Genomic DNA, 10,475 nt, shown 5'->3' on the forward strand with positions numbered 1-10,475 from the left:
AGCATTTAAAAAATTTTAACTACCTTCTAGGGCAGGTAATGCTACTGAGCTATGACAAATTATCATGAGGGAAAACAAGTGTAGCCAGACATTTAAAAATGCCCCAACCACTGCCTCTCCACAGAAAGACTAAGCTACATATGATTTATCACACAACAAATCCTATCTTTGTCCCCTGAAATTCCCTTAATTCCATTCATTAGAGGAGATTTTTAAAAACAACTTTAAGAGCACTTTACAGCAGCATTCAGATTTCCTATGAAATACCCAGGCATTTTAAATATTATGTAGACTTCTTTTTCTTGCAGTAAGCTAGAAACTGGCTTCAGAGTTTATTGGGTAAAGGATAAGGATAGTAACTCATTAAAAACTATTCTAGAAAATGTCTTTTGGCAGAATAGCAGGTATCCAAGTTAAAAAAAGGAGGGTCGATGTGTCTTCTGGTCTTTTTGAAGTTTAAATTGCTCTTTACTGCCTTCTAAATGAACCTCAATCACCAATCCTGAGTGGATATGGGCAGAGGCACTGGGGACTGGTCCTCAGGCTTCTTGGCAGCTGCTTTCTTACTGCTGCAGCAAGGCTTAAAGAGATGAGTGTCCAAGATAACTTCTCCTAAACAACCCTTATAGATGATCCCACAACACATTTTCTATCTTTTCCTAGTAGATAAGATCTAAGAAGGAAAATACCAGAGTTCTATTAGAGCTGGAAGACATTTCCCAATCCGAGCCCTCATCCAACCGGTTATTGTAGCATGGAGACTGGGCTGTAGAGGCACTTGAGGTGGTGCTATGAACATCAGAATTGTGGAATTTGAATTCTTTCTGCAGTTTACTGATCTGGTTGCTTTCCATCCTGATTCCAGATTGAGTTTTCACTTTGTGTAGAGGAAGGCTACTGATTTATTTGAGTTAATTTTATACCCAGCCACTTTGCTGAAGTTGTTTATCAGCTTTAGTAGTTCTCTGGTGGAACTTTTGGGATCACTGAAATAGACTATCATATCATCTGCAAATAGTGATATTTTGACTTCTTCTTTTCCGATCTGTATCCTTTGATCTCCTTTTGTTGTCTGATTGCTCTGGCTAGAACTTCAAGAACTATATTGAATAAGTAGGGAGAGAGTGGGCAGCCTTGTCTAGTCCCTGATTTTAGTGGGATTGCTTCAAGTTTCTCTCCATTTAGTTTAATGTTAGCAACTGGTTTGCTGTATATGGCTTTTACTATGTTTAGGTATGGGCCTTGAATTCCTATTCTTTCCAGGACTTTTATCATGAAGGGGTGTTGAATTTTGTCAAATGCTTTCTCACCATCTAATGAAATGATCATGTGGTTTTGTTCTTTCAGTTTGTTTATATACTGGATTACATTGATGGTTTTCCGTATATTAGACCATCCCTGCATGCCTGGGATGAAGCCTACTTGATCATGGTGGATGATTGTTTTGATGTGCTCTTGGATTCAGTTTGCCAGAATTTTATTGAGTATTTTTGTGTCGATATTCATAAGGGAAATTGGTCTGAAGTTCTCTTTCTTTGTTGGGTCTTTGTGTGGTTTAGGTATAAGAGTAATTGTGGCTTCATAGAAGGAATTCGGTAGTGCTCCATCTGTTTCAATTTTGTGGAATTGTTTGAATAGTATTGGTATGAGGTCTTCTATGAAGGTTTGATAGAATTCTGCACTAAACCTGTCTGGACCTGGGCTCTTTTTGGTTGGGAGACCTTTAATGACTGCTTCTATTTCTTTAGGAGTTATGAGGTTGTTTAAATGGTTTATTTGCTCCTGATTTAACTTCGGTACCTGGTATCTGTCTGGGAAAGTGTCCATTTCCTCCAGATTTTCAAGTTTTGTTGAGTATAGGCTTTTGTAGTAGGATCTGATGATTTTTTGAATTTCCTCTGAATCTGTAGTTATGTCTCCCTTTTCATTTCTGACTTTGTTCATTTGTATACTCTTTCTATGCCCTCTGGTTACTCTGGCTAAGGGTTTATCTATCTTGTTGATTTTCTCAAAGAATCAGCTTTTGGTTCTGTTGATTCTTTGTATAGTCTTTTTTTGTTTCTACTTGGTTGATTTCAGCTCTGGGTTTGAATATTTCCTGCCTTCTACTCCTCCTGGGAGTATTTGCTTCTTTTTGTTCTAGACCTTTTAGGTGTGCTGTCAAGCTGCTGATATATGCTCTCTCCTGTTTCTTTCTGCAGGCACTCAGAGTTATGAGTTTTCCTCTTGGCACAGCTTTCATTGTGTCCCATAAGTTTGGTTATGTTGTACCTTCATTTTCATTAAATTCTAAGAAGTCTTTAATTTCTTTATTTCTTCTTTGACCAAATTATCATTGAGTAGAGCATTGTTCAACTTCCATGTATATGTGGGCATTCTTTCCTTGTTTTTATTGAAGACCATCTTTAGCCCATGATGGTCTGATAGGATGCATGGGATTATTTCTATATTTCTGTATGTGTTGAGGCCTGTTTTATGACAGATTATATGGTCAATTTGGGAGAAAGTACCATGAGGTGGTGAGAAGAAGGTATATCCTTTTGTTTTAGGATAGAATGTTCTATAAATCTCTGTTCAGTCCATTTGGTTCATGACTTCTCTTAGTCTATTTCTCTGTTTAATTTCTGTTTCCATGATCTGTCCATTGATGAGAGTGGGGTGTTGAAATCTCCCACTATTATTGTGTGAGGTGCAATGTGTGTTTTGAGCTTCAGTAAGATTTCTTTTATGTATGTAGGTGCCCTTGTATTTGGAGCATAAATATTTAGGATTGAGAGTTCGTCTTTGTGTATTTTTCCTTTGATGAATATGATGTGCCCTTCCTTATCTTTTTTGATTACTTTTGGTTGAAAATCCATTTTATTTGATATTGGAATGGCCACTCCAGCTTGCTTCTTCAGACCATTTTCTTAGAAAGTTGTTTTCCAGCTTTTTACTCTGAGGTAGTGTCTGTCTTTGTCTCTGAGGTGTGTTTCCGGTAGGCAGCAAAATGCTGGGTCCTCATTGCGTACCCAGTTTGTTAATCTGTGCCTTTTTATTGGGGAATTTAGTCTTTTGATGTTGAGAGATATTAAGGAATAGTGATTGTTGCTTCCTGTTATATTCATGTTTGGATGTGAGATTATGTTTGTGTGCTTTTCTTCTCTTTGTTTTGTTGCCACGATGATTAGTTTCTTGCTTTTTCTAGGGTGTAGCTTGCCTCCTTATGTTGGGCTTTACCATTTATTATCCTTTCTAGCTCAGGATTTGTTGAGAGATATTGTGTAAATTTGGTTTTGTCATGGAATATCTTGGTTTCTCCATCTATGTTAATTGAGAGTTTTGCAGGATACAGTAACCTAGGCTGGCATTTGTGTTCTCTTAGGGTCTGTATGACATCTGTCCAGCATCTTCTGGCTTTCATAGTCTCTGGCAAGAAGTCTGGTGTGATTCTGATAGGTCTGCCTTTATATGTTACTTGACCTTTTTCCCTTACTGCTTTTAATATTCTTTCTTTATTTTGTGCATTTGGTGTTTTAACTATTATGTGATGGGAGGAGTTTCTTTTCTGGTCCAATCTATTTGGAGTTCTGTAGGCTTCTTGCATGTTTCTGGACATCTCTTTCTTTAGGTTAGGGGAGTTTCCTTCTATGATTTTGTTGAAGATATTTACTGGTCCTTTGAGTTGGGAGTCTTCACTCTCTTCATACCTATTATCCTTAGGTTTGATCTTCTCATTGTGTCCTGGATTTCCTGTATGTTTTGGGACAGTATCTTTTTCCATTTTATATTATCTTTGACAGTTGTGTCGATGATTTCTATGGAATCTTCTGCTCCTGAGATTCTCTCTTCTATCTCTTGCATTCTGTTGGTGATGCTTTTATCCATGGCTCCTTGTGTCTTCCTTTGTTTTTCTATATCCAGGGTTGTCTCCCTTTGTGCTTTCTTTACTTATATTTCCATTTTTAATTCCTTTGCCTGTTTGATTGTGTTTTCCTGTAATTCTTTCAGCAATTTTTGCATTTCCTCTCTATAGGCTTCTGCTTGCTTATTTGTGTTTTCCTGCATTTCTCTAAGGAAGTTCTTTATGTCTTTCTTGAAGTCCTCAATCATCATGATCAAATGTGATTTTAAATCTAGATCTTGCTTTTCTGGTGTGTTTGGATATTCAGTGTTTGCTTTGATGGGAGAATTTGGCTCTGATAATGCCATGTAGTCTTGTTTTCTGTTGCTTGGGTTCCTATGCTTGCCTCTTGCCATCAGGTTGTCTGCAATTTCTGATAGTGGTTAGACTGTCCTGTAGGCCTGTGTGTCAGGAGTGCTGTAGACCTGTTTTTCTGTTTTCTTTCAGCCAGTTATGGGAACAGAGTGTTCTGCTTTCAGGTGTGTAGTCTTTCTTGTCTACTGTTCTTCAGGTATTCCTGTGGGCATGTGTCCTGAATCCACCAGGCTGGTCACTTGGAGCAAAAAAGTTTGTCTTACCTGTGGTCTAGGGTCTGAAGTTGTTCCTCAGAGCCAGGTTTCAACTCTCCATGAGGGCAGCAACCAGAAGGTCCTTCCCCGCCTTCGTTCGGGACCCTGTGCACAAGGGGCCCTGATAGAGCTAGGCGGTTTCCTCTAGAGTCAGAAATGTGGGCAGAGAGTAGTCTCCTCTGGCTTCCCAAGTGTGTCTGCCCCTCTGAAGGTCAAGTTCTCCCTCCCATGGGATTTGGGTCCAGGGAGCCGTTTGACCCCGTCCCTTCAGTTGAGTGTGGTGTCTGGACAGCAGTGTTGAGTGCCCCTATCTTCCTGTTCCCAGAGGCCCTATACAGTTTCCTCTTGGGCCAGGGATGTGGGCAGGGGTTGTCACTACTAGCAGTCTCTCCTGCCCTGCAGTCTCAGGAGTGCCCACCTGTTTGGGTGAGCTTTCTCTCCCACAGGGTTTGGAAGCAGGGAGGTCTATTTCTAGTCTTAATGAGCTAGAAAACAAACACAATACTATTAGCTTGTAAAAACAAACATAAAGTGAAATTTACAAGTAGCTATACAACTGAACAATTCATTATCTAACATTTGCATTAATAAAATCTTTTAAGTTGGCTCAAAGGTCTATTTTTTGTGAAAGTTGGTTATTACCATAAAATATTTTAGGTTTTAATTTTAAGCAGTATTTTATATTTTAAAATTTTTTTAACCTATGATTCTGGATATTTAAGTGTTCCTATTTCCACAGTTATAACAAATGGTAAAAAAAATAAGCATTTGAATAGGAGGTCTGAATTAGATACTGTCCAGTTAGTTTTCTTGCCCACCTGACACGAGCTAGATTTACCTAGCAAAAAGAACATTAATTGAGGAAAATGTCTCCATCAGCCTGCCCATAAGCAAATCTGTAGTGCATTTTCTTTATTAATGATTGATATTTGGACCCATCCCAGAGAACACAGGGCCACTCTTGGGCAGGAGGGTCCTGGGTGCTATAAGAATGCAGGCTGTGCAAACCATGGGAAGACAGTCAGTAAGGAACATTCCTTCATAGCCTTTGACCACCAGATTCCTGCTGTGAGTTCCTGCCCTGTCTTCTTTCAGTGATTGAATATTCCTTAAGAGATGTAAGATGAAATAAACCCTTTCTTTCCTAGTGTGCTTTTGGTAGTAGTGCTTTATCACAGCAATAAAACTGAACCCCTAAGGCAGACACTAAAACAGTTATCCTCTGTGTGAGTTCTTGTGGATATTGACTCATGCCTCTGGGTTTTATTTTGTCACTTCTACACTAAGAACATTGGACTATTGTATTAGAATATAATGATTTACATCTCTTGTACAAACGTGGGCTAGCAGAGGGCCTTTAAAAATACAAAAGTGTCTCATTTTTCATCTTACTGGTCTACTTCTAGAATGTTGTGCTTACGCACATAGCCCCAAATACTCTACTACTACCTTATCTGTACTCTACCCTCCCAGTAGAGAGAACAGAAGAGAGGAGAAATCAGTTACTTTTTTATGTTATTAGTCAGAGCTAAGTTAGATAGTCAAAATAGCCACCAGAAATGCATGTATACAAGTCTTTATATTGGTTTGTTATGCAATAGATAAATATTGGGACTTCTGTTGAGCAGAGAGAGAAGACTAAAAAATATTGAGATTTAGTTAGCAATGAGATAGCTTATAAAGTCTTATTTACGATATAATTCTAAATTTATAATTTGCAGTTTTAACTTTTAGTTGTGAAATTCTTGTTAGGTCTATTCTTTGGAAAGAGTTACTGTTCAGTATTAAATAATGATTTGCTGCTACCAGATGAAAAATGGAGTCTTAAATATATATATATGACTCCTCTCATTGTGGTGCATTAGAAAGCTATTTGAGAATTTCCTTTAACTCTTCAGTAATCAATTTTGAGCCATTTGAACCTGTCAATATTTCTATAGCACAGAATTTGAATTCTATGATTTAAAATACACTTTCTAGGGTTGGGGATTTAGCTCAGTGGTAGAGCGCTTGCCTAGCAAGCACAAGGCCCTGGGTTCGGTCCCCAGCTCTGAAAAAAAAGAAAATAAAAAAAATAAAAAAAATAAAATACACTTTCTCCAGAAGGTATACCAAACAGAAAACTAAAATTATTAAATGACTCTACAAGTCACAATTTCTAAATGCATAATTATTGTTTTTTAAAAAGGCTTTGTTCTTTAGGTCACTATTTTTAAAGGAATCCATCAATGTTAAAAACATCAAAATGATAGAACTCTTGTGTACTTGTACAGGAAATATGAAATTCCTGGAACTAGTCTGACTGGAACACATATTTTTTATGAGGTGAAATATTTTTATGAGATGACTTATTATTCAGAAAACAAAATTGCAAGTTGTTTTCTTTTCTTTTATTTAAACCAAAAACATAAAACTGACTTGAGAAAACACATTGAAATCTCCTTGAATGCTGATATGTAACTCTGAAGATTTGTTAATTCAGTTAGAGGGGAAAGGCCCTTTAGCTTATTGCAATTTGTTGCTCCTTACAATGGTATTTACTCAAAATGATCTCTTAAGCGTGAGAGCTTATCTGGAACAAAATATACTTTTGTAGGTGAATGTTGTGTCTTTCCACTTATTGAAGTTAAAATAATTTTCAAGCAATATTTTATTTGGGTTTATAAACTAGTAGAATGTTTTGTTTCTTCAAAACCAAATGAAAACTGCAAAAGAATTACAGCATCTTGAGATAATAGTTGTTCATAGTGAAGATGAGAATTTACTATACTACTCCATCTACTTTTGTATACATTAGAAATGACATCTATTCAATAGATAATTTAAACATATTTAGGTAGAAGACAAAATTTATATTTTTTCATATAAGCATAGTTTCGTTTCAAAATGTAATAAAGAAAATAGCTGTATTCTAGATTGATTATTCAAACCATTATATAACAGCGTTTTCAGGTCAATGAGTCTTATTTATCTTAATACTCATAATGGCTTGGCACTGAGTGATTTAACCTGTTGAATCCTACTGAAAACAAAAGTTTGTTGAGCATACTGCAGGATGGGGATAAGCTAGACAACAACTTCAAAACTGATTATAGAGGGCAATAATGAGTATAGAGAGCGAATTTGGATAAGTATTTGTTTGGTTAGGATGAGTAGTTTCCTAACATCTAATTCTGCTTTGTAAGGAAGGGCAGTCCAAATTAGCTGTTATACAGTTTTATGAGGTTATTATGATATACTGCATATGTAATTTACATGTAAATGAGTGTCATGCAAATGAGAGTCATACAAGTAAGGGCAGTCTTTATTGACAAGCTCCCTGGATTAAACTAGAAGCTAGGTAAAGTTCTGTAATATTCAAGGAGCCCACAACAGTTGGACAAGAAAATGCCACATGGCTGCATCTGTCAAGAAAGAGGGAGGAAATGAGGAGTTTATACTGATGGTAGCTGAAGGTCTTGAGTGAAGTTAACAGCATCAATTATAAATATGAAACTAGACAAGTATTTTTATAATATTCTTGATTGTCATCTTGATGAGATTTAGAATTACCCCAAACTACCCAAAATTCACATACTGCAAAAGTATGCGATGAGTTTCTCAATTAGATTAATTGAGGTAGGAAGATTGTGGATGTCATGGCCGTGATAAGCCATTGTGCACCAGCGGTCTCAGGGTTCAGAGGAGCTGGGGATTAGGATCTCCTGCAGCAGTAATTACAACAGCTGTAAATGACATGAGAGAATTCGTAGGGCAGCTCATTTATTGAAATGGCAGGGCTCGCTTAAATAGCTCGAGTCAGGGGGGAGGTCATGAAAAAGGATAAGGGAGAAAATGCTATGTGATCCTGATTGAAGATGGGCAAATATTAATGACACACCAATTCAAAATAACAAAGCACATGGGAGGAGGCAGGGAGTTCACAAGTGTATCAGTTAGATTAGCAGACTGCTGGTCACATGATTTCTGAGAAGCCAGTTCACTGGAGGGGAAACAGAAGCCTAATTGGCTGTTTCATAACATGGTCTTTGTCTCTATGAGGTTGAGTAGGCCCCACTTCTGCCTTGCTCTATGAGAGCTTGTCCAAGGTATGAGCAGTACTCTACCATACCTCATCTGGCTTGGGAACCCATAGAAGGTGATGATACCATCTCTCATAACAAAAATTCTGGACTGAATATAAAAGAGTGAACTGTACAGCAGTGTTCATCTCTTTATTTTCATATTTTCAAAGCAACATGACCATCTACCCCATACTCCTGCTCCCATATGTTCTCCACCATGATGGACTGAACCTATGAAATGTAGGTATATATAAATCTTTCCTTGAGTTACTTTTGTCAAATATTTTATCATAGAAGAGTAACTTGAGAGACTAATTTTTGGGGGTTCAGATTACATCTTAGGGAACCTGACCTAAGTTTGAACTTAAGTAAACTAACAAGCTGGTACTGTGCTTCAGTTTCCAAGTTACTCCCCTTCCCCCAACAAAACCTGAGCCTAGTTCTAGTTTCAAGTTACCACCAATAAGACCTGGGTCTCCAGCTTATTCTCCCCTAAGAAACCAAGCCTTTAGCATCAGTTACCAAGTTAATTCCCAACAAATCTACACCTCAGGTTACAAACCATCCTCTGCCTAACAACCACCAATTAGGAGGAAAGCAGAAGTTAAGTTTATGGTTTGGCTCCTAGTACCAGTCAATTATACTAAAGGCCACAGTAGTTCTCCAATTAGACGCTTGCCAGGTTACAAACACTCAACCCCCTCGCTTTCTGCTTTCTATAAAACTTTGTCTAGATGAATGTTCAGGGCTTTTCTCCAGTGGAACAATCCTGTGGGTCAGTGGTGAGTTAAGCCTGAGCTAGCTGGAATAAAGACCCATGTATGATTGCATCAGATTGGCTCCCAACTGTTCTTTCTGGGTTCACAACACTTCCTTGGACTAAGTTTTACTTCTAAATCTGGCATAGAATATACATCTCCATTAGAGCAAGGACAAAGAGGAAGGAAGGAAGAGTTGATGAAACTCAAGAAAGTCCAAAAGGAAGGCAAATTCTATTGTGTCTTAAGGAGTGACAATAATTCCCTTTGGTCCTACATTTTGACCTGCATTCCTTCCTCATTACAGTATCAAAGTCAGTTTAATGATTCTCTTTATGGGTTGTTTTCATTTCTATACCTCTTCTGGTAATCTCTCCAGGAAGGCTGAAGTTATACCCATCTGCATGGTTCAGCAGGATCATCTGGCTACCACAGTTGTAGGAAAAAGCTGTATGCCTGATAACAATAAAAATGTCCCTAATATTCTCACCATCATGCTTGAGGACTTGGGGATAGAGGAGAATTGTGTAGAGTTTTAGATAAATAGCTCTAGCATATTTATAGAAACAAATACAAAAGTTCTGAAAGTTCTGTTTTCTCTTTTCTTTGTCCTAAACAGATGGAATTGGCAGTGTTTCTGCATTTTAATTTCATATTGAGGGATAGTGTAACTGTCTTTAGTACTTCACATCAAAATTTCCCATTTATTTGCAAAATAGATAAGATGACAATTAACTATCATATTGGGGATTAGAGTTGTGACAGATGAATGTTTGGAGGGCATTGAGTATATTATAACAGAGGAATAAAGTTACAATCAGACATGTTTGAAAATAAGAACACTAAAGTAGTGGTGTGCAAATTTCAGTATGAAGATTGGTTATCTGGGGCTTTGGGAAAATGCAAAGTCTCATTCTTTGATGGGGTAGGGGTTGGCAACAAGTAGGTCAGTTTGATGCTTCTGGTTCATAAGCTGAACCATAGCCTAAGACACTGGTTTTCAATGCTTGGAATGTTTTGGTTCTGCTCTAGAAACTGATGATGGGTTGTGTCTGGGAAGGGTCCATACCATAAGATTTTCAAAAGGTCTGCAGGTGACTACATATACAACAAGGCTCTGAGTAAAATCTCAGGAATTATTAATGTTAGTCACAAGGTTTTTTTTTATCAGCATTATCAGTATGGTCCCATTTTGCTTATT

The 10,475-nt window shown here is 37.5% G+C and overlaps 1 pseudogene; it reads right to left on the reverse strand.

The window, feature by feature from the left end:
• Positions 1 to 493: 493 nt before the first annotated feature.
• Positions 494 to 854, reverse strand: LOC147998222 (SIN3-HDAC complex-associated factor pseudogene; annotated as a pseudogene).
• Between the last annotated feature and the right edge of the window lie 9,621 nt (positions 855 to 10,475).

This window comes from Rattus norvegicus, chromosome X, assembly GCF_021556685.1.
Source record: "Rattus norvegicus strain SHRSP/BbbUtx chromosome X, alternate assembly SHRSP_T2T, whole genome shotgun sequence".
Lineage (NCBI taxonomy): Eukaryota > Metazoa > Chordata > Mammalia > Rodentia > Muridae > Rattus > Rattus norvegicus.